The sequence below is a fragment of the Limanda limanda genome, chromosome 14, assembly GCF_963576545.1.
Source record: "Limanda limanda chromosome 14, fLimLim1.1, whole genome shotgun sequence".
Lineage (NCBI taxonomy): Eukaryota > Metazoa > Chordata > Actinopteri > Pleuronectiformes > Pleuronectidae > Limanda > Limanda limanda.
Genome location: NC_083649.1, coordinates 24,947,145 through 24,969,299, shown reverse-complemented (window position 1 = coordinate 24,969,299; position 22,155 = coordinate 24,947,145). Strand labels below are relative to the sequence as shown.

The 22,155-nt window shown below is 46.4% G+C and overlaps 1 pseudogene; it reads right to left on the bottom strand.

The window, feature by feature from the left end:
- Positions 1 to 11,483: 11,483 nt before the first annotated feature.
- Positions 11,484 to 21,848, bottom strand: LOC133019027 (uncharacterized; annotated as a pseudogene).
- Positions 21,849 to 22,155: the final 307 nt, after the last annotated feature.

Here is a 22,155-nt window from a genome sequence, read left to right as displayed (position 1 = left end):
GTTTTTCTTCCAGATTTAAGATGCCAAGATGGTCTACTTATACAAAATGTGTTGGCTGCAAAGCAGTTATTGGTGTGGCCACCAAGACATGCAAATTTTGCCAGGTAGTGCAGCCAAGTAAGTAGAGACTGACCAAAACACTTCAGACATGCTGGAGACGAAGATACAATATTGCAACCATATCGTTTTGAACCAGAGTCAGGTGGGCCGAAGCCTGGCTGCTAGAGCCCAAGCTCCCCAGCGCAGACCCGCAGTGGGGGCTAGAGCAGTTAGCTCCAGCTCCCAAAGCCCACTGCCCACTGCTATTGATAATACACCAATGTTCACACACATACACACACTTTAACGTGTAGTCAGATACACATAATGTCCTTTGAGCGTAAACGCACACACATTCACACATAACAGTACGTCATACTGCTCCTCAACTTCAGATACACACACACCTCCAGCTAGTTGATTGAACATTCTCATACTCCGTATCAAACAGGGAGTCTAATACACAGCAGATTAGAGGTAGGGGAGGCTTTCTCTCATAGTGCTTTCATGAATAACTTCATTATATTAAATACTGAGATGTTCCCTCCTGTGAAATGATCAGTCTTAGAATGCTTAGAGGCCGGGACACTATGACCTCACTTCACACACACTTAAAATAAGCACTCACACCGAGGCAATATGCTCATGGACTCTAGTAACCGCGACTCAGCGTGCACGTCATCACGCAACGCCAGGAGGAGGACGACCCGACGAGATCCGACCAATCCCAATCCAAGAAGAACCTCTGTCATGCCCAGTATCAATATATAAGCTTTGTGCGTACTCTGCCTCAGTGCCATTTTTCCTGTACAGGATCAGTGGACCATGCATGATCATTTGCTAGATACCGCAGTTTCCTGACCTGTGTGACCTCTGAATAAACCTGCTTAATTTTAACTTGAGAACGACGCCTCCTGCCTTTGATTTCCACCCGCAAAACTGCCCATAGCTCCGGTTAGCAGCCCGGTTAGCTCTGCGCTAGCGCGGCGGTTAGCTCCGCGCTAGCGCCGCGCAGACGAACATGCGCACACACACACACAGTTCGAGGAAGATAAAAAAAGTGCACATGAGAGGATGAAAATAGTGGAGTTGCCTGCATGGTACAAGTAGCTTCTCCAGTTTAGCCAGCTCCGGTGAAAGTGCTGACTGACGTGCAGTGGTCACTGGTGAGGGAGACGCTGGCAGCTTGCTCGAGGAGCTTAATTTTCTTCCGAACACCGGAAGTAAACAAAGTTGCATTAACTGCGTTAAGATATTTTATCCCATTAATCTCGGGCACAATAATCTCATAGGTTAACGCTTTAACTTTGACAGCCCTTAATTTTCTAAATAAATCTGGGAACATAGGTCTGTGGGAACACAGGGCCTAATTTTCAAAATTGTCAGTGAAAAAAAATCCTTAGAAATGTGGGAACATAGGGCTGTGGGAATATAAGGCTGACCCCAGAAAAATAAGCCATCTCTGTATGAATGTCCTTTTAAGTGGAGAATGGTTAGTTCCATGGAATTAGACGTGTAATCAATGGTTCATTTCAAATAACGCGAATAACATTCATGCTCCCTGAACAGCAACGCATTGGACGATGCTCAAACAACATGTGACTACGTCTTTTTTGGAATTTCAGAGTCCGTAGCAACCACCATAGGAATGACAAACGTAGTAGTCCTACAATTTTCTGGCGAGATCTGAAAAAATCTTCGTGATAACTAATAAAACATAGATCATAAGCATGAACTGGCTGAAGATTGTGGAAGCAAAGAGCACATTTCTCGCTAGAAATGGTGTTAATGTATTTTTATGCCCAAACTAAGTTAGAAAATTACATTTTTATCTGAAAAAACAAGGAATGTCCGCCATGTTTTCCTCTGCGCAGACGGGAACTTGAGTCACGTGACGTGGGCAAACGCCAATGCAAAACAATGGAAGGACAAAAACGTAGGCATCTCACAATTCGAGCAGCCAAATTGTGAGATGTCTACGTTTTTCCAAGTGGACAAACGTAGCTACTATACGTTTTTTGATTATTGGGTTGGCACTAACTATAAACTTTTGTCTAAAGTGTTGGCCATGAGACTGAGAAAAGTGATGGAGCATGTCCTATTGTGTGCCCAGCAGGCTTATATCTGATAACATTACTCTGATTCGTGATATTTTGGACCTCTTTGGTTCATTGGGCTGTGAACTTGGTCTTATTTCTATAGATCAAGAAAAGGCTTTTGACCAAACACCTTCAGCCTCTTCCACAAGTATCTGTGTTCAGCACTGGTGTCATAGCCATGATCCGGACATTGTACAGTGACATTGAGTCGTTTAAAGATATATGGTGGTTTAAGTTCTCCTTTAAAGTTCAGAGGGGAATCCGACAGGGGTTCTCCTTATCTGGCATTCTGTACTCTCTAGCCATAGAGCCGCTCCTGCACAGACTGAGGGTACAGCTGTCAGGTGTGAATCTCCCATGGTGTCCACAAGCTTTCAAAGTATCTGCTTATGCTGACGATGTCATGGTCCTTGTTAAAAAACAAGATGGATCAGAGCGCCGGTTGGATTGTTTCCTGAGGATTCGCTGATTCTTACCTAGCAAGTATCATGGATTCCAGTGACGATAGCCAGGAGACGGACAAAGAACTGAGTACCTCCGATGAGGAAAAGGAGAGGGAACGGATAATGCAGTTAATTCGGAGCAATGAGAACATGAATCAGCCTGAGGAGGACGAGCAGAGGATCATCAGTGAAAAGACCTGTTGTACGGCCCCATGTCATTCAGAGGCTTCAACCCTGAAGTAGAGAAACTGATGAAGACACTGAGACCGAGCATCAACGGCCCAGTTGAGAGGAAGGAGGAGATGCCAGCAGAAGAAAAGGCTCTGAGCACAAAGAGGAAGCGAGAGGCGACGGACGAGGGTGAGGAAGAGGGCGAGGACGAAGACGTTTGAGAGATACTTAATGCAGGATGCCAAAAAACAGTGTATTTTATGTTTTAAACCTGTTCAGCACTTATGTCCACAGCTGCTCTTTTAAACCTGCTTTATGAATAAACTTTAACTGACTAGAAACTAAAGGGCCTTTAGTTTGTAAACACCTGTAAGACCATGGTTTGTATATACAGTGTGTAGTTCATGTGTGTACATTACATGGTTAGCGACCAGCAGACAAGGAAATGAAAATTTGTCAAAATAGAACTAGTCAATACTTGAAATCTACACATTCAAATGTCTTCATTGCTTTTTATTAGCAATGTGCAGCAGTTATGGCTTTAAAATAAAATAGTACTTAATGCAGGATGCCAAAAAACAGTGTATTTTATGTTTTAGACCTGTTCAGCACTTATGTCCACAGCTGCTCTTTTAAACCTGCTTTATGAATAAACTTTAACTGACTTTTAAAAAAAAAAAAAAAAAAAAACCAAGATGACATCGATATGTAGTTGAAACTATTAATCAATTTGGCAAAATATCATTGTGAAGGTGAGGGGGCTGGGACAGCGTCTCAGCTGTCTCGAGAGTACTCTGGAACTCCGACACTGCCGAGACCAGAGGACTCGGAGCTAGCTGCTGAGCTGCAAAGCTCAGAAGTTTGGGAGCGTCACTGTTCCCACAGCCTTATATTCCTACAGCCCTATGTTCCCACATTTATAATATTCATTACAAAATAAGGCCCTATGTTCCTACAGTTCCCACATTTCTACAACTGCCTGGTAGTTAAGGGTTCACCATTCCGTAGCTGGTGATTTGAAGGAGCTAGCCAAAGCTTTTAAACTCTCTTGAGATTTCTTCTGGGACCGTCTGCACTGGGTCCCACAAGAGTGTCCTCTTTCTGCCTAAGGAGGAGGGGGGACATGGACTTGTCCACTCTCCATGAAGGGCTCATCTGGCCATGACAGAGGCTCAGAGGCCTGAATGGAGAGCACTTTACAAACCACCGCTGACAAAGAGGGGGTTACTTACAGTGTAGGGTTCTACATGGAGCTGTTGCTGTAAACACTTTTGTCTCTGTTATTAAGTCTCACGTTGCTGCTAATTGTCCCTTCTGTACACACAGGGAGACAGTTTTTCATTGTTTTCTGGAGTGTGGTCGGCTCCTCAAATCAAATGTTCATCCTGGGATACAAATACAACCGTACCAAGAAAAGTACAACAGTCCAAAGAAAATAAAATGTCAACTAAGAGTTGTCATGGGTTAAGCAAAGATGGCAATTTGTCTTGGCAGGAGAAACAAGTTTGAAAAGTAATTCGAAGTAGACACAAAGTTAACACCTGGACCTGTTGTTTAAACTCAGGTTGACAATGTGATTTTTATGCTCCTGTCTTAGGACACGACAGAGTCTCTTTTTTAAAGGTTTTAGACACAGTTTTAAGCAAAGTTAAAATTTATGTTTTATTTTTAGGAGGAGGTTTTTATTGCGCCTGCTGTAGGTTCTGCCTGCAGTCCGCTGCTGTCGGCGGCTCGGTGTCTAAGGTTAGCACAGCAGGAGAGTGAGCACTGAAAATATAGTTGTGGTCGGGGATGCGGGTGTTAGCGGCACGGTGGCTCTCTGGTTGGGGATGCAGCGGTTAGTGGCCCAGTGCCCGGTGGCTCTGATCAGGACTGGGCAGAATAAAGATGCAAAGGACTGCCCTGCTGAACAGCGGCCTGCTGGTTGTCATGGTGACAATGAGGATGCTGACATGGACGTTGACTGACTGAGAAAGTGGGTTGGTTGTAGGAAGCGCTTCTCAGAGCATTGATTTGTATTCTTTGGAGGTGATTTAGATTTTCCTGGATGATACATTTGGAAAAACAGTGAATGTGAGATTTTTTCCCAGACATTGGAAAGTTCATTCAGTCCGTTACCACATTACAAAAGGTGGTTTGGGTAAATTTATTGGATGAAAAGAAACGGAATCGCCTAAAGAAATTAGTCACTGGGGTAAGAAAAGGTCTAAAGATATCAAACACAAAAAATGTTAAAGAAGATGAAAGTATCAAAATAAATATGTTCATAAATAACTGGGTGTTTCACTCTTGTTGTTTGCTGTTCTATCTCTTCTCCTGCAGGGTCTTAGGGTAGCATCTTTAAATATAAACTGGGGCAGAGATGCAAAGAAAAGAACTGTGTTATCGTAAGCAATTCAGCAGAAGAGACAAGATATTGTGTTTCTCCAAGAAACAAATACTGACAGTCTCAATGAGATTTATTGGGGCTTATGGTGGGTTGTACAACATTTCCTCAGCCATGGGACAAATATAAATGCAGGAGTTGTCATTCTTTTTTCTAATACATCCAATGTAAATATAATCTTGCACTCTAATAATTCAAGGCAGAACCCTGATTGTAAAGTACAAGATTTCAAATTCATTTGATCTAAAATCAGACCAATCTCACTCATCATGCATTTCCTCCGTGGCGGTACGCCGCGAGCGGCTCCGGGTCGGCTTGGAAAGGCTCGGGGCGGGAGGAACGAAGACCACGCCGAGAAGTGTTTCATAAAAGCGACCGCATTTTAGGGGGACGAAGGCGGGGGGCCGAAGCCGCGGAGACACGGGGGTCTCCGAGTGATGGGAAAGCGACCCTCAGTCTTCATTTGGCTCAGGCACCGAAGTCAGAGTCACGAGTCAGAGTGTGTGTGTTTTGTATTTATTTTTATTTATATAAGTATAGTGTAAACTTTTGTAAACAGTTCGTATGTTATTCATAGTTTTAAGTTATATAGGGTTTTGTATTTATTTATATTTATAATCTACTTTAAACAGTTAATATATTTGGCAATAAAAAAAAGCCTTTCTTAGTCAAGCATCGTTTTGTGCACTTTTTTGAAAAAAGTATCGGTTCAGGCACCGTTTAGGCACCGGTATCGTTTTAAAAGTATCGGTTAGGAACCGGTATCGGATAAAAACCAAACGATACCCATCCCTAAACAAAAGTAGATCTGGTGGATGTGTGGAGGTTAAAGCATCCTTCAGCCGGTAGTACACCTGGGTCAAAGTTTTAGATGGAAGGATAAGTGCAGCCAGGTTAGACAGGGTTTATTATTCTGCCGCTTTTACTAATCAGGTTTTTAGTCAGATCCTCCCTGTTGGTTTTACTGATCATCATCTAGCTTGAATGGAGTTTATTTTATCCTCAACAGTAAAACCAAGTTTGGCATTATTGCATGATTTTACTTTGTGAGAATTTTAAACTGTTTTGGGCTTTTGAAAAACTAAGAAAGACGAGTTTTCCTCCCTTACCCAGTGGTGGAAAGTAAGAAAGGACCAAATCAGAATTTTCTGTCAGCAGTACTCAGCCAACTCGACCAACATCAGAAATTAGGAGGAGATCAGTCACACAAAGCAACAGGCAGGATGAAGAACAGCTCAAAACCAAGAGACAGGATATAAACTCCTTTTTACATGAAAGATCCAAAGGAGCCTTGGTCAAAGCCCGCTTCACTAAAGTACATGACATGGACGCTCCGACCACCTTCTTCTTCAACTTAGAGAAGTCGGTGGCTCGGAGGAAAGAGATGGTGTTTCTGCGGCTCCCAGACGGAGAAGTGACCACGGAACTGGCTCGGACGAGGAAACACGCAGTAGTGTTCTACTCAGAGTTGTTCAGGGCGGTTCACTGTGATGCATACTCTGCTGCAGAGCTGTTAGAAGGACTTCCTCAGCTGAGTCCTGAAGAACAGGATACATTAAACCCTGAGATCACCTTAGAGCAGGGGTTCTCAAACTTTTGCAAGCTGGGCCCCCCCTGGAGAGTGGGGGTGTGCCCTCCACTTTGAGAACCACTGCACTATGCAGTACCTAGTGGGTGCATATTTTAAGATCACCCAAATATGAGCTACTAAGATGTCACATTATGTCACTTGAGCTCATGGACATGACCTACACCTGCTATTGTCACCTGCACCATATTATTTCTGTATTTAGTATGACTTTTAGGAAAACAGACAATGTAGAAACAATGATACTCAGATGGTAGTTTTCTGGAAGCTGGTGAAAGGAGAACTCAGGCAGCAGCTGATGTCATACGCAGGCGATTTTAATGAAGACTTGATTCATCAAGGAGACCAGAAGGTGGAACAATATAAAAAAAACGCTAAAAGAGTAAAATGAGTAATTGTCACCCCATAAGTCTAAGATGTCTCCCATAGCATCCAGGTATATGTAGCTCTCTCATCTTGCGTCACCCATCCCAACAGCGCATCCACGTAGTCAAAGTCAACTTAACATCTATGATGGACAAAGGGCCTTTGTCAAGTTGGGTTTCTCTATAATTCTGCAAGGTATTGGCCTTACTATGTAAAACATGTAAAGATAATGTATGTTGTGATTTGGCATTATAAAAATAAAATTTAATTAACTTGAACTGAATTATTAACTTCACATGCAGAAACCTCACGTCTCAACAGTCTCTCACCGGTCACTAATGGCCAGTTCCTTTAGCCCCCTGATGAGGAGTAAACGGCATCAGATTTCTGTGTTAGGCCTCACTTGATTTTCTCAGGTTTAAGTGAATTGTAGCACATTGAGGAAAAATAAATATTTTGCCCTTTTTAAAATTATACATTTTAAATAAGCCAAGTAGTGGACAAGATCATATTTCCTCAGCTGTGTCTGTTTGTGATTTAAGAGGAAAAAGATTAATAATGATAGATCTTGTTCTTAGTATCTCCTCTTCAAAGAGCTCTGCCACTAAGAGGCTAAAGTTATGAACGCCGTCGTTGATGCTAAATCTTTGTTTTCATCTCTGTGATTTGTAGTCACTTGACTTTGCAGTTTTTCATTTTTGTTCTTGATAGCCTCACTTTTCAAATGCAAATCTGTAATATGAATGATTCACTGAGCATTAATTGTTAATGTTGTGATTCTTCACTTCAGCAGCGGGTTCAAGCTGCTGCCTGTTCAAGCACTTACATTCACTTCGCAAAAAAAACCTGTACATAACAATTTATATTAGGTTAATAACTCAACTGCCAGCGATTAGCAGAGTTATCATATCTAGCAACAGGCACTGGAAATAAGCACAATTTCCAATTCCAATCCGATTTTTTCCAATCACTGACTCAGTTGGAATATACAGTAGATATTGACAGAGACATTGCTCTGAAAGAGCTGAGCCAAAAACAGTGCCGCATGACGACAGTAACTCAATAAAGAGAGTGATGCATACCTAGGAAATCATACTGTTTTCCGCATGGTGCAGAACAGCATTTGTGAACAAGCAATGCAACAAATCTGCTGCCGGGGATGGGATGTGTGGGATGTTTTTAAATGTTTTATGACACAATGAGGATAAAAAACATATATAAAGAAAGTTTATTGAATCAGTTAATAAATAAAATTATGTCAGTGTGACTTAGTTCTTGTCATGATTGTTGGTGACCGACTGGCTGGATTGAGTATTTCTGAAACTGTTCAACAGTCTTTATGTATATAGTTAATCACGAGCTCTCCCTCGTGCCTTATGTTTCTGCTATTCTTCCCCTATTGGTCTGTTTCTCTCTCTGTGTGTGTCTGTGTTTGTGTGTGTTCTAGATGTATTGACAGTGATCTCGTCACCAAACATCCGCACGTTGTCAGTGTTGTTGGTTTCAAACTTGACTGGCTCCATCTTCGATTCCCTCTCTTGTTTCTCCAACTCAAAGCTTTCCAAACAGAAGTGCAGCCTCTGCCAGGTCCTCTTTTACCATCTTCAGTACATTGGGTAATTCTGCCTTGGTTCAAAATAGATGCTGGTTTGTTTAAAACTATTCTGCTGCCCCATATGACACATGTTCGTCTATGTCAGGTGTCGGCAACCTTTTTGACAATAAGTGCCAATGTGAAATTGGCTTGTTAGTGTGCCATATCAATTTTTTTGTATATTAAGTTTTATTATTGAACCACATAAATATTTCCAACAGAAATGTCATTTTATTCCATCCATATTGGCTGTATATAGAACAACACTTAAAAGAAACATGTGTGACGACCCCTTCCACCCTCACCTGGTGTCCCTGTTCTCCTTTCCCCTGAGACTGTAGGTGGAGGTTACGTCAGGGTCAATCAGTGCACACAATCGTTGAGCCGGGCTGTGACAATTGCCGTTATAAGTTGGTCATTAGCCCGACCAACGACACTCATATTCAGAATTGCGAAAGCTTGCTTCAGTTGCATGGTTTTTGGCAGCGGCAAAGACTTTGAGAGAGTTGACTTGCTTCCCATACCTGTACACTGCATGTTTGTTGATTCTCCCTTGTCTGGCTGATCCTTGGAACTTATTTCGTGCTCTGTCTCATAATGACGCTTTACACTGGATGTTTGACACCGAGCACGGTCCGCATGAAAAACAAAGCTATAGTCTTCTGCCCATGAGGGCTGAAATGCCTGTGTCTTAGTTTTTTTAGCTAGCGGGCATGCCATCACCAATACACCTGAATGGCTGCACTTCACAGAGATTCATGCGGAAAAATGCGAGTGGTGCCGGCTGGGAGGCTTCTTATTATTATTATTTAATGGCAATTGGCATTCAACCTATGGCACATTACTGGCACCTAGTGGTTGGGATGTGTTAACATCGATCAAGCTAAATGATACAGGCTGCGTGATGGCAAAACCTTTGAACATTTATTTAATAAGAAATCGCCTGTGTGCCAATGATTAATGGCGCTGCGTGACAATGATGGCACGCTTGCCTTAGGTTGCTGACCCCTGGTCTATATTATCGGAATGTTAGAGACTGAAGTTTATTTTGTCAAGACAGAATAAACTGATTTTCCCAAAGTATTTCAATTTGTGCGAAGTACATGGATTCTGTTGTATTTCTGAATGAAAAATGGAGCAGCACATGTCCCAGATTGCAACATGACCCATCAGCATGCCGAAGTGTCCTTGGGCAAGATAATGAACCCTGAAATGGCCCTCCATACTGTAAAGCGCTTTGAGTGGTCATCAAGACTAGAAAAGCGCTATATAAATACTAGTGCTGTCAAACGATTAAAATATTTAATCGCGATTAATCGCATTTATGTCATAGTTAACTCGCGATTAAACGCAAATTTTTATATATTCTAAATGTCCCTTCATTTATTTTTTCCATAATTTTACTTTCGTTTTAATGCTCTTATCGAAATGGAAAAGTGGATTGGCTTGTTTTATGCAAATGTTTTATTTTATTGAAACACAACATTGCTTAACAGGGCGGTACAAAATAAAATTATAAAATGCACATTTCAGGTAAACAAGGACTCAGCCTATAGTGCAGTTAAACCATGGCTTAATATTTTCTTTTTTTCAAGTTTGCTGTGAACATAGCAGCCAGGCCTCTTATTTCAGAAACAATCAACCGTAACAGTTAGGTTACCAAAAAAAAGTTAGCGTACTACTTCTTTGCTTTCAGCTAGCTACTCAAACAGACAAGCAACAAAATAACAAACAAACAAAATACACAGGCAAGTGTCGGCCTACTTTGAAATAAATTAAACACAGAACTTTGTAGGGCTATTTGAGTCCTCCCCATATTTGTGGAAAATGTATGAAATAAGAAGTACCCTATTTTGAAATAAATAAAAACATATGGCTGCAGCCCAATAGTGTAACGGACTGGGTTTATGTTTGTTTGGTTTTGACGTATGTTCAGTAAAACACTGTGTTGAAGGAGCATTCTGATATCCTGAGGGTCAGTGAAGGGGTCTGGGTGGGACATGTGACTGTTTGGACCAATAGGTTGGGGTCAATGAGGAAGTGAAGTGTTGTTGATGTGTGCGAGTGACGGAGTAAGAGCGAGAGGTGCACATGTTCGTGTAGAGGATAATACAAGTTACTAAACCACGAAGAAGTTCCGTGTCCTGTGTAAGCGGGGACGCTACAATAGCTTCAAAATATATATTTTAGTTGGCAAAATATTAAAACAAAAAGCAAGGGCAGGTCAGACTGGAGGCGAACACAGGTACTGAAGCTGCAGCTCTGCGTTAAAAAAATTGACGGCGTTAAAATGGGTTTGCGTTAACGCCGTTAATAACGTGTTTAACTGACAGCACTTATAAATACAAAACCATTTACCATTTCCAATAGCAGGCAGAGAACTGAATCCTCGGCAAGCAATGGAAGCCAATGAGGAAAAGTGCATAGTGTTAAGCAGACTTGGAAAGCAGGAGGCGATGAACCTGAATCATAGGGAAACAAGAAATTAGCGGGGGTTAACACAGCACACAAACCATCCACACAAACCATCCAAGATGGCGCTGCGTGAGTGGCAGCCTGTTACAGCAGCTCTCACTTTTCGTACCTCTTTTCAGTGTGTAAATAGTGTTTTTAGTGTATTTTTGTTGTTGTTTTTTTACCACATTGACACTTCAAGCAAGTGCGCAGCTATGGATGTTCACATTTTAACATTCGTAGTTTGCTCCTTGCTGTTTTCGGAACTTTTTGGTGTGGCTGTGGGAAACTCACTCAACCACGGCTCCCCATTCAACCACGGCTCCATTGTTTACACCCGTGATCAGCTGTTGGGCCTGCGCCACACACCCCTTCTCTGCGCGAAGCGGCCGGAGATCCTCGAGGAGTTACGGAGGAGGAGAAGAGGATGCAGAGCGGGAGTGAAGCGCAGGGAGCGGAAAAGACGGTCTAAACCATGTTTACCGTCTGTCATCATGGGGAATGTAAGATCTCTCCCAAACAAGATGGAAGAGTTGACGGCGCTGACCCGACTGCAGAGGGAATACAGGGAATGCAGCCTCATGTGCTTCACAGAGACGTGGCTGACTGAACTTTCTCCGGACTCACACGTAAATCTGGACGGCTTCCGACTCGTACGAGCGGACCGAAAAGCAACGGAGTGCGGTAAGAAGAAAGGAGGGGGGATCGCTGTGTTGGTTAACGATAGATGGTGCCACCCGGGACACATCAGCGTGAAGGAGATACTCTGCACCAGACATTTGGAGCTGTTAGCGGTCAGCATGCGGCCATACTATCTCCCGAGGGAGTTTTCACATGTTATTGTTGTGACTGTGTACATCCCCCCCTCGGCGGTCGCTGCTGAAGCTTCAGATCGGATCCACACAGTTATCTCGCATCTTCAAAGCCAGCACCCCCAAGCCCTCCTCCTCATCTCCGGTGACTTCAATCATGCCCCTCTGTCCTCTGCTCTTCCCACCTTCACCCAGTACGTGAACTGCCACACTAGAGACAATAAAACTTTGGACCTACTGTATGCAAACATCAAGGATGCATACACCTCATCCCCCCTCCCCCCGCTTGGTCGCTCGGATCACAACCTCGTTCACCTCGTCACGGACTACACCCCTGTGGTGAATAAACAACGACCCGTGAAGGGGCCTGTTAAGGAGTGGTCTGAGGAGACCAGTGCTAGGCTCAGAGACTGCTTCGAGACTACAGACTGGGAGGCACTCTGCAGCCCCCACGGCACTGACATTGACAGCATGACCCACTGCATCACGGATTATATTAACTTCTGCCAGGAGAACACTGTGCCCTCCAAGCTGGTACGGTGTTTTCCCAACAACAAACCCTGGGTGACCCCCGAGATAAAGGCCATGCTGAACGAGAAGAAGAGGGTTTTCAGTTCGGGGGACAAAGAGGAGCTGCGCAGAGTCCAGAAGGAACTCCGGCTGATGATCAGGAAGGGGAAGGACAGCTACAGGAAGAAACTGGAGAAGCGGCTGGAGCAGAACAACGCCAGGGACGTCTGGAGAGGGCTGCAGACCATCGCAGGCCACGGTAAAGGTGTGGGAAGACAAAAACCCAGCGGGGACAAGGACTGGGCAGATGAACTGAATCTGTTCTTCAATAGATTTGATTCCCCCCCCCCCTGCCCCCTCTTCACACCTCTCCTGGCCAGCCCCCCCTCCCACATCTGAAATTTTTTTTTAAAATACAACATTGAAGACATTAGCCTCTTTTTTTTTTCATAATGGCATTATGAGCAGCATACACAGCACAGACAACTTCATGCATCTGTGTGGTGTTTTGGTGCCAAGCACAGTGCACAGGTGGAGGATAGGCACAAAATACGTTGTTGGTATTTCGGTTCGAAGTATGTCTTGGACTTTGTGCTGAGCAAAAAAAGTTGAATTCCTCAACATTAGAAAAGTTAAAAATTTTTGTATTTAGAGCAGGATTGTTACGTCCCTAAGATGTCTAGGGTATGAGGGACAAACAATTGGAAAATAAACCGGGCCAAAAACAAGAAAAAGGGGAAAAAGAAACACAGAGGAACCCCTAACAATGTCCAAGACTTCAAAAGGAACTTCGTTAACAACTCCAAACCCGAACACCAACACTGCACACAGTACATCCACACGTGCCTTCTCCAAACTGCTGTTTGGCCAACTGGCGACAGCTGACGCTCGGCTCAGGGTCTTATTGGCCACACCCTGATGCCAGAGTGGCCTCAGCTGTGCCAGTGGAGGTGCTTCCAGAGCACCCACCTTGAGGAGATGAGAGAGAGAGAAAAAAAAACAAAACAAGGCACATAACAAGGATTACTTCAGTAAATCAATTTGTATTTATATCTGAATAATATTTAGATAGATAGATAGATGCACAGAAAAGTAAAACACACAAACACAATAATGAAAGGTTAAAATGAGTAAAGAATAAGCACACTGCAGTGGGATGAAAATCTAGCCACCAGAACTAATGCAAAACTGTCACTGTGAAGGCGTTTGTGCTAATGGACATTAAAAGATAAATAACTGAAGCTATACAAAGTTTGTCTGGCAGCTTAGTGACGTGGTTCATCAAGCGGCGCCTGCGAGCTAGTTCAGGCAGCCAACTTGAGCTGCGCTGCTCCAATCATGTGACATACACCATGTGACATACCTCACTCTCCACAACCATCGATAATACACACCTAACTTATCAGATGGTTTATTTAAACACCAAACACTTAACCTGTTCTACTGGTTCAATAAACGTTTGAAAGTGAGTTATCTGACTGAAATGCATTAATCACTCGCATCTCGCCATATCCGAGAGGAGTTGTACAGTCGTATGGCATGTGTCATGTGACTGGTACAGCTTTCTCACAGTGATGAGATGAAGTGTTTAAGACTGAATTTATTAATCAAAGACCCTCTCAGTTATATATTACCTCAGTCAAACCTTTTGCACGTTGATGCTGCTGCACCTACAGAACTCGAACCATAAGTTGTGCTTGGAGACGCCCACTCAGCCTATGCACCAGAGTCACTTTATGCGTGTCTTGTTCCATGTCAAGGACAGAAAAATTAAGAACATGCAGAACTCATTTCCACTGCTGTCTGGTGTTAATAAAGCTCACCAACCTTCATCAAGACACAGAGAAATGTCTGACATTAACATTCAGTGTGATTACATAAGTATTTTATGCTCATCACATTGTTCATATCAATCCTAGAAAAGCCATATTAATCAATGAATATGCAGAGGTGGCTGGGAGAGCACCGTCACCTGCATCACAGAGGATCAATCAGCACAGGTGAGAGGTGTTAGCTGATTAGCTGAAAAAAACTCTGAGAAACTGGACACAGAGAGTCAGGAAGAGGCTCAGGAGACAGAGAGACACTGAGCTGCAAAGCTAGTCCGTTTAAGTCAGTTTATTTATGTTTGTTCAAGTGTGTGTTTTGATTTAATGAATCATACTGAAAAGCAACAGAACATTCTCTGGCTGTGTGTGGGAAATCTTTAGGTTACTTTCGTAACCCCGGTTCTCTGAGTAGCATGAGTGAGATGTCTCACTATGGGATACGCCCCTCACGCGTATTCACAGAAGCACTATAACAATTCGGCAGCCCTGATAGGCTGGCAGTCGTGAGGTCTGCGTCAAGGTGCCGCACCTTAAATACGGCGGACGCGGCATCACACGTCATTCAAAACAAGCACACCTCTTCTTGCTTCACCCCAGCAGCAAGAAGGGCGGTCTGGTGAGACATCTCACTCATGCTACTCAGAGAACCGGGGTTACGAAAGTAACCTAAAGTTCTCTTTCTTAGCATTCGTTTCGATGTCTCACTATGGGATATGGAGACTCCCGTATTGCCAGACAAGCTTATCTCGGTGACTGACCACCAGCCCCCCCTCACTTAGGAGTGAGATCCACATTAGAGCCCACGCTCAAGACAGCGTGGGTCAGGCCAGGGGATGTGACATCCAACCTGAAGTACCTCGCAAATGTGAGGGGAGAAGACCAGCTAGCTGCAACGCAGATGTCTTGGATAGAGACTCCCTTGAACAGGGCCCAAGAGGTCGCGAGACCTCTAGTAGAATGTCCCCGTAAATTAGATTAGATTAGATTTCTTTATTTATCCACACAACGGGGAAATTCACTTGTTACAGCAAAAAAGAGAAAAACAGAATTTAAATAACAGTGCCGAAGCAACAATAAAAAAGAAAGATCAAAATATATACACTACTAAACTACACATAATGAGAGTAAAAATATACAGAAAACAAAAACAAAAAACAACCTGCAAAACAGACACTGTGCAAAAGCAGGTACTGGGGAGAAAGTGGAGTGATGTAAGTGTTATTGTAATGAAAACAAAAGTATTATAAGTATTATTGCAACAGTAGTGACCATGATACAGAAAAAATAATTAAAAGTAAGTGACCATAATATAAATAATACTACAAGATAGTATAAAGGAAAATATAAATATTGCAATGTAACCATTATAAGTGACCATGATATAAATATAGATGTAAAGTGTTGAATATTATTGTGCATAGTGATCTGAGTAAAAAAATAAAAAATAAATAAGAAAAATAAAAATACAAATACAGCTATGGTGAGAGGTTGAGTGGAGATAAAGATAATAGACAGGGACTACAACATTATCAGGTGGTGCTGGTGTTGTAGAGCCTGACTGCAGCCGGGATGAAGGACCTGCGGAACCTCTCCTTCTTACACCGTGGGTGTAACAGTCTGCTGCTGAAGGAGCTGCTCAGGGACCCCACATTGTCATGTAGGGGGTGAGAGGTGTTGCCCATGATGGACGCCAGCTTGGCTAACATCCTTCTGTCCCCCACTTCCTCAATGGAGTCCAGAGGACAGTCCAGGACAGAGCTCGCTCTTCTTATCAGTCTGTTGAGCCTGCTCCTGTCTCTGTCCGTGCTACCCCCCCTCCAGCAGACCACAGCGTAGAAGATTGCTGAAGCCACCACAGAGTCATAAAAAGTCCTGAGGAGAGCCCTGCACACTCCGAAGGACCTCAGCCTCCTCAGCAGGTGGAGGCGGCTCTGGCCCTTCTTATAGAGGGCATGTGTGTTGTCGGACCAGTCCAGTTTGTTGTTGAGGTGAACACCCAGGAATTTGTAGTTCTCCACCACCTCTATGTCCAATCCCTGGATGTTCACTGGTGTTAAGTTGGATGCTTTTTTCTGGAAGTTCACGATCATCTCCTTCGTCTTGCTGGTGTTCAGCTGAAGCTGGTTGAGCTCACTCCAGCTGACGAAGTCTGTGATGACCGCCCTGTACTCCAGGTCATTCCCCTCAGGAACACATCCAACGATGGCTGTGTCATCTGAGAACTTCTGGATGTGGCAGTGGGTGGTGTTGTGGGTGAAGTCGGAGGTGTAGAGGGTGAAGAGGAAAGGGGAGAGCACCGTACCCTGAGGGGCACCTGTGCTGCAGAGCACCACGTCAGACACACAGTGATGGAGCCTCACATACTGTGGTCTCTTGGTGAGGTAATCCGTTGTCCATGCAGCCAGGTGTTGGTCCACTCCCACGTTCTCCATCTTCACTTTGAGCAGTGAAGGCTGGATGGTGTTGAATGCACTTGAGAAGTCAAAAAACATGACCCTCACAGTGTTCCTGCTGTCCTCCAGGTGTAGCAGGGATCTGTGCAGCAGGTAGGTAACTGAGTCATCCACCCCAATCCCAGGCTGGTAAGCAAACTGCAGGGGGTCCAGCTGTGTGCCCACCAGCAGTCGTAGGTGTCTCAGGATAATCCTCTCCATCGTCTTCATCAGGTGAGAAGTCAGGGCAACTGGCCTGAAGTGGTTAGGCTCCTTGGGGCGCGGCGTCTTCGGCACCGGGACCACACAGGAGGTCTTCCACAGGGCTGGGACTTTCTCCAGGCTCAAGCTTAGGTTGAACAAATGCCTGATCACACCACAGAGCTGGTCAGCACAGTCCTTGAGCAGTCTTGGGCTGATACCATCCGGGCCCGGGGCCTTCCTTGCCTTGATCTTCTTGAGTTGGCTTCTCACCTGATCATCTGTTATAGAGAGGGGGGTGGAGGATGACTGTGGTGGGGGTGTGGGGGTGAGGAGTGGTGAGAGTCTCAAGGGGGGATGATGATCTGGAGATGGGGTGGGGGTTGGCTGGTGGGGGTCAGGTGTCGAAGGTGGCAGGCTGAGGAGGGGAGGGGGAGGGGGGCTGGCCAGGAGAGGTGTGAAGAGGGGGCAGGGGGGGGGGAATCAAATCTATTGAAGAACAGATTCAGTTCATCTGCCCAGTCCTTGTCCCCGCTGGGTTGTTGTCTTCCCACACCTTTTCCGTGGCCTGCAATGGTCTGCAGCCCTCTCCAGACGTCCCTGGCGTTGTTCTGCTCCAGCCGCTTCTCCAGTTTCTTCCTGTAGCTGTCCTTCCCCTTCCTGATCATCAGCCGGAGTTCCTTCTGGACTCTGCGCAGCTCCTCTTTGTCCCCCGATCTGAAGACCCTCTTCTTCTCGTTCAGCAGGGCCTTTATCTCGGGGGTCACCCAGGGTTTGTTGTTGGGAAAACACCGTACCAGCTTGGAGGGCACAGTGTTCTCCTCGCAGAAGTTAATATAATCCGTGATGCAGTGGGTCATGCTGTCAATGTCAGTGCCGTGGGGGCTGCAGAGTGCCTCCCAGTCTGTAGTCTCGAAGCAGTCTCTGAGCCTGGCACTGGTCTCCTCGGACCACTCCTTAACAGTCCTCTTCACAGGTCGTTGTTTATTCACCACAGGGGTGTAGTCCGTGACGAGGTGAACGAGGTTGTGATCCGAGCGACCAAGCGGGGGGAGGGGGGATGAGGTGCATGCATCCTTGATGTTTGCATACATTAGGTCCAAAGTTTTATTGTCTCTAGCGTGGCAGTTCACGTACTGGGTGAAAGTTCAGTCAGCCACGTCTCTGTGAAGCACATGAGGCTGCATTCCCTGTATTCCCTCTGCAGTCGGGTCAGCGCCGTCAACTCTTCCATCTTGTTTGGGAGAGATCTTACATTCCCCATGATGACAGACGGTAAACATGGTTTAAACCGTCTTTTCCGCTCCCTGCGCTTCACTCCCGCTCTGCATCCTCTTCTCCTCCTCCGTAACTCCTCGGGGATCTCCGGCCGCTCCGCGCAGAGAAGGGGTGTGTGGCGCAGGCCCAACAGCTGATCCCGGGTGTAAACAATGGAGCCGTGGTTGAATGGGGAGCCGTGGTTGAGTGAGTTTCCCACAGCCACACCAAAAAGTGCCGAAAACAGCAAGGAGCAAACTACGAATGTTAAAATGTGAACATCCATAGCTGCGCACTTGCTTAAAGTGTCAATGTAGTTAAAAAAACAACAACAAAAATACACTAAAAACACTATTTACACACTAAAAGAGGTACGAAAAGTGAGAGCTGCTGTAACAGGCCATCACTATTAGTCCATCACACCATCACTAAACCAGTCGGAACCTGAAGGCCTGAGCTGGAGTAGGCCAATGCAATGGCATCCACTATCCAGTGAGAAAGTCTTTGTTTGGTGATAGGTTTGCCCCAGTGGGGCTTAGCCCAGGACACAAACAACTGATCCCCTTTCCTAAAGTTCCTTGTCCTTTCCACATAAGTGTGTAAGGTACGGACAGGGCACAGCATGTGTAACCGCTGCTGTTCCACAGAACCATAGGGAGGCGGCTGAAAAGCTGCCAGTTCCACTGGGGAGCATGGTTTAACAACCTTAGGAACAAAAGCAGGATTCGGCCTCAGTGTCACCCCAAGGTTCCCCGGGGTGAACCGCATACATGCCGGATGTACAGATAAAGCGTGAATATCACTCACTCATTTAGCTGTAGCCAAAGCCAATAACAGAGCCACCTTCAGGGATAACGTTTTCATGTCGACGTTATCCGGTGGTTCAAAAGGATGACTAGAGAGGGCACCAAGCACCGCTGCTAGATCCCAAGATGGTGACATAGATTTAGAGATGGGGAGCAACCTCCATGCACCCTTCATAAAACGACAAACCAGGGGGTGTTGGCCCACTGGTTTTCCATCAAATCCAACATGGCAAGCGGAACTAGCTGCCAAGTAAACTTTGACAGTAGAAAATGCCCTCTTTTGATCAATCAAGTCCTGCAGGAAGGACAGGATTGTACCAACTGGACACTGAAAAGGGATTTCCTGTGCAGAAGCACACCAATCCTCAAACAATCTCCACTTACAGTCATAGAGAGACCTAGTGGATGATGCTCTGGCATTCTGAATCGTGTTAACAACACTCTGTGATAACCCAGTCAGGCTCAGATTAAACCACTCACGGGCCAAGCCCACAGGACGAGGCGCTCCGGATGAGGGTGAAATATCTGCCCGCGCGCCTGGGAGAGCAGGTCCCTGCGCAGCGGGAGAGGCCACGGGTGACCGTGGAGGAGCTGCCTCACTTCCGCCAGCCAGTGCATGGACGGCCAGTGAGGAGCGATCAAAATTAGTGACAGATGATTCTCCCGCACCCTGAGCAGTGTCGGGGGAATCAAAGCCAGAGGTGGAAACGCGTAAAGCGGGACGCGCGGCCACTCGTGAGCGAACGCGTCCAGCCCCAGCGGTGCGCTCCGGTCGTGCAGGGAGAAGAACAGGGGACACTGTGTGTTCGCCCTCGACGCAAACAGATCCACTGTCGCACAGCAGAAAAGTGACCAAATCTGCTCTACTACAGACGGGTGAAGCTTCCACTCCGCTTAGAGAGGATTTCCCCTGGACAAGAGGTCCGCACCCACATTCTGAATTCCGGGAACGTGGGTCACTCTCACTGAGAGGAGATCCACCTCACCCCATAATATCAGTCTGCGTGCAAGAGTGTGTAACTGTAGAGAACGTAGACCCCCCTGGCGATTGATATACGCCACCGTGGTCGTATTGTCCGTCCTCACTAACACATGATGTCCCCGGAGGAACGGCAGAAAATGTTTCAGCGTCAGAAACACTGCCATCAACTCCAGATAATTTATATGGGCATGTCTGAGATCTGTGCTCCACATCCCATTCGCGGATCTGCCCTCGAACACAACGCCCCAGCCTGACAGGCTGGCGTCTGTTGTCACCACTTTTCTGGCAGATATTGCGCCCATGCGCACACCCGCTGTCAACAGAGACGGCTGTTGCCATGGTCGCAGCACCCTGACACAGGACGCGCAAACCGTGACACTGCGGCGTCTGTGGTGCACAGGATCCAGTCTGAGAGAAGCCACCCAACGCTGGAAATCTCTCATGTACAGCCTGCCCAGCCTCACCACCAATATGGTGGAGGCCATCAGTCCCAGTAACCGGAGACACAGTACGTACGTGACCCGACGTGTTACGGCAAAATGAGAGAGAGTGGACCTGAAAATGTCTACTCTCTCGGCTGACAGGCGAGCTGTGTAGCTCACTGAATTTAACGTGAGACCCAGAAAAGCAATGTCCTGCCTCGGTGTTAACACGCTCTTTTCCCTTTTCACCACAAACCCCAGATCGGCTAGGTGTGCCAGCAACATGCCTGTGTGCGCCGCCGCCTCTTGCTCTGAGCGCGCCAGCAGCAGCCAGTCGTCCAGATAGGTGGCCACGCGTATGCCCCGCTCCCTGAGGGGGGCTACAGCGGTGTCGACACATTTCACAAACCCCCTGGGGCTCAGTGACATGCCGAATGGCAGTACTAGGTACTCGTACACTGTGTCCTGAAAAGCGAACCTCAGATATCTCCTGTGCGGCTGTGAGCCTGGATGCGTCAGTGAAAAACTCTTTATTGACACAAACTGTGTGTGAGTGCTTGTGAGACATTGGTGTGGTGTTGAACAATCCCACATCTGAAACATGTCTCTTCGCCTCTTTAATGGGACGCACGAACTGAACTCTGGGCCCCCGCGTCGCACAGAGGGATGGGTGGCACTGGGTAATTTCTCCCCTAACACTAGCTGGGCTGCCAGGGAACAGGGAACGGCTGGCAGCTCTGCTCGCGGTGGGGTTGACCGCTAAGTCGCCTTCTTCTTCTGCCTGGCCTGCTGACTGGGTGACGGGCCCGGTTGAGCAGCCTGGGTCGACGGAGAGTAGAAGGGCTTCCTTGGCCAAGCGGGCTTGGTGTCCGGGGGGCCTTTGGTGTTCGCACCCGGTTGAGCCCTGGGGCGCTTCGAAAGCGGAAAGCAGGGGGAGCGCTCCTAGAGGCCACCTGAGCGAAAGTCTGCCGGGGGGCCGGGTGCGCGGCGGCAGGTGCTTTCCTCGGAAGACACAGCTGCAGAGCCTCATCCTCCTTTTTCTTCGCCTCGCAGCGCTTTTGCATTGAGGCGAGAGCAGAGCCGAAGACACCCTCGGGGACAATAGGCACGTCAAGGATGTCCTCCTTTTCTCTATCGGACAGATTGGTCAGATTTAGCCATCTCGTCCTCTCCTGTAACACCAACATCGACATGCACTTCCCCGCCGCCTGTACAGCGCATCGCTGTACGCGCAGGCGGGCAGATATCTATAAAAGCTGCGCTTGGTAAGCTGACAACATGGAGGTGACGTTGAGAGCCCTCACTGTCAAAGCCGCTGCTTTATAAGCTCGCTCAGTCATGGCAGACTGGAGGCGATCGGCTTTAGTGGGGAGTGTGGGGGCCCTGGACGAGGCAGCTGACAGCCGTGGATGGAGGTGAGCTGCCACCAGGGGCTCCATGGGAGGCATGCGGGCCATGGCATGTTTATCCATCCTTCTCAACATCCAGGGAAGACGCACCTTGAATGGTGGCTTTGCTGGCGTAAGGGTTTTGGTTCCATGAGGCGGTAACTTCCTCCAGGAGTTCCGGGAACACCGGGAGGAAGTGCCTCGCAGCCCTCTTCGCTTGGGGTAATTTCTTCCCCTCGTAGCGGGACCTTGGGGCCTCCGCCACGACAGCGGGCCATGGAATATTCAGTCTCTCTGCGGCGCGCTTACACACATCGTGCATATCGCCGCTAGGCTGGGGCGTAATTACCCCAGCCGAGCCCTTTGCAGGGCTTGG